General features: G+C 38.6%; 1 long non-coding RNA gene across 1 annotated transcript; it reads right to left on the bottom strand.

Annotated features, from left to right (window-relative positions):
* Nucleotides 1-1,077: 1,077 nt before the first annotated feature.
* On the bottom strand, nucleotides 1,078-2,663 carry LOC106524780 (uncharacterized). Its single transcript, XR_001311034.1, has 2 exons — nucleotides 1,811-2,663; nucleotides 1,078-1,299 (listed from the first exon to the last, which is right to left on the bottom strand). It is a non-coding gene; the product is annotated as an uncharacterized LOC106524780 (long non-coding RNA).
* Nucleotides 2,664-2,669: the final 6 nt, after the last annotated feature.

The raw sequence follows: 2,669 nt of genomic DNA on the forward strand, positions 1-2,669 counted from the left end.
TACAAATACTTTGTTATTGTACTTAAGTAGAAATTTTGGTCATCTGTACTTTATTGAGTAATTATTTTTCAGCGTACGTTTTACTTTTACTCATTACATTTTACACAATTATCTGTACTTTCTACTCACTACATTTTTAAAAAAGGTAAGAAGTAGAAAGTCGTACTTTCCACTTCTATACTATCCTGATAAATTGTGTCTCCTGGATAGAGTGAATTTAGGTTGGATAAGAYGTATAAATATATAACATTCTGACATGCCATTAGCTTGTACACAACCCATCATCAAAAACAATTTTTTTTGAGAAGTCACCTCTCAATAAATTTCATTTTGGAAGATCTAACTGCTCACTTTTACTCAGTACTTTTACTTTTAATACTTAAGTAGAATTTCTGTCAGAAATTTACTTTTGATATTTAAGTACAAAAAATTCTGATACTCTAAGACTTTTACTCAGGTAATATTTTTAGAGAAGACTTTAACATTTACCAAAGTATTTTATGATAAGATACTTGTACTTTTACTCAAGTATCACTTTGAGGTACTTTATACAACACTGCTAAAACATGTTTTGTCTTTAAATTTTATCACCGCCACCAAAAGAGCCACCAAAAGTTGCTGTTTTTAATGTCTTTTACTAAAATATCTCTTTAAGAACTGGTCAGCTTCTAATGAACCTCAGAGGAAATAATAATTGGACAAACATCCATAATTTGGTTGACTTTTGGAGCCAAACCAATTCAAGATGGCCGCCACCGCCTGCAGATTTTAGAAAACACAAAACCTTTTACACAGATCAAGAATTAAACCCAAAACGCTCTCCAATCAATTCGTGATGTATTTCAAAACTGCTGGAGTCAGCAAAATATCCCATGACCCGCTTGATCTACAACATTCAGTTCAAGATGGCCGCCACATCTAATCAAATTTATCCAACACAGAAAATAAGTCTGTTTATTTGTGGGCGATTTCTTCACTTGTCAGGCCTTTAATTAATATGATTAATAAGGAATAAAAAAAACACTTTTAAAGTGACTGATGTTCAAAATAATAAAGCTTCATCCTGAAGTCAACACGTTGCTTTTTTACATGGAGTTTATTTGAGTGTCAGTGGCACCAGAACTAACATCCTGCAGCTTCTGTCGGCTCCCCCAGTCTCTCAGACTCCCTCCTGGTCCAGCAGAAGCCGCCCAGATCCCSGTCCAACACCAGGTCCTGGTCGTGCTTCAGCGGGGCTGCAGCCAGGAGGTCTCCGGGTTGAGTCTCTCCCCTTCGGCTTCTCCCTCCTGCTGCAGACATCTGAGACAAAATCCTCTGATCTCACATGATAAATAGATTTAATGAAGTATTTATTTACGTGATTTGTCACGATCACTTTAACTAAATTTGCTTTTTTATCCACCTGAGGCGTTTGTTTATTTCACCTGACCTGGGTTTAATTCATTATTATTTACAGTTTTTTATTCACGTCATTATTAATTGTCTCACTCTGGGTTTTTTTAATTAATAGGAGTATATTAATTAATCATCTCACTCCTACACACTCCATATTTTACTTTATTCATATTTAAGTTTTGTCATTTAATTCTTATCAGCTTATTTGTATTTTCAGCCTATTTGATATTCTGTCGTGTAAAATGTGAATGAAGTCTGATTTTAATGTTTATTTTTAAAATAATGGCAGCATGTTTCCTATACTGAAGTGTAAAGCGATTTTCAGAACAAAAGTCAATAATTAATAGAAAAAGCAACAAGTACGCCAAAAAACAAATGAGGGAATTTGTGAAACTTTTATCATTTTTTTAATTACCATAAATAACGTCTTAAGAACTCCTGTGASCCACACGAGCAGAACCTTCAGCTCCCCGTGAGACCCGGTGTGATCCTCCTGCAGAATCCGCACGAGGAAAATCGTGCTAATTTATTTATTTCTGCAGATTCTATAAAGCGCCAGGAAAACGGACCCAACGAGCCGCAGGGAGTCCTGATGGGAAGGACAGACAGACACTGGACAACCAAATACTCAGGAGCAGCTTTTTTGCGCTGCGTAAACTCACCCAGCGCTGCGCGTAAAGGACAGTTTTTTGTGCTGCGCGCGAGCTTGTACGGGCTGCAGTCCAAATGTATGCTTAGGGGAAAATATGCACTTTTTTCCCCCTTTTGGACAAAACATGTCGCGCGCTGTTTGATGAACCACGGAGGTGAGGTGGGTGTTGTTTCAAACATGGAGCCTCAGCAGAGGCTGCAGAGATGAGCATGCCCAGTCTTGAGTTTGACCTCCKCGCTGCTCAGGCAGGAAGGAAGGAGCCACAAGGGACTCGAGGGTTTTAACCAAAAGAAAGAAAGAAAAAAAAGAGAGAAAGACCTGAACCATCAATATTAAAAACTATTAACCAATCATATGTTGGCGTTAAGTCGAGAGCGCAGCGGGTGGTGCCTTCTGCTGCATTCCCTCTCCTTTTTTTGAGTTTTAAAGCTGTGTGCGCGCGAGGCTGAGATGGATGAGGTGTGCGCGTTTTAGGTTTCCACTTTGGCGCACGAGTTTCCCCGCAGAAAACTCGTGCGCAAAAAAAAAAACTGCGCAAAATGTTTGGTACGTTTTCCTCTAAGGTGTGTGTGTGTGTGTGTGTGTGTGTGTGTGTGTGTGTGTGTGTGTGTGTGTGTGTGTG

This window comes from Austrofundulus limnaeus, unplaced genomic scaffold (assembly GCF_001266775.1).
Source record: "Austrofundulus limnaeus strain Quisiro unplaced genomic scaffold, Austrofundulus_limnaeus-1.0 Scaffold201, whole genome shotgun sequence".
NCBI classification, from domain to species: domain Eukaryota; kingdom Metazoa; phylum Chordata; class Actinopteri; order Cyprinodontiformes; family Rivulidae; genus Austrofundulus; species Austrofundulus limnaeus.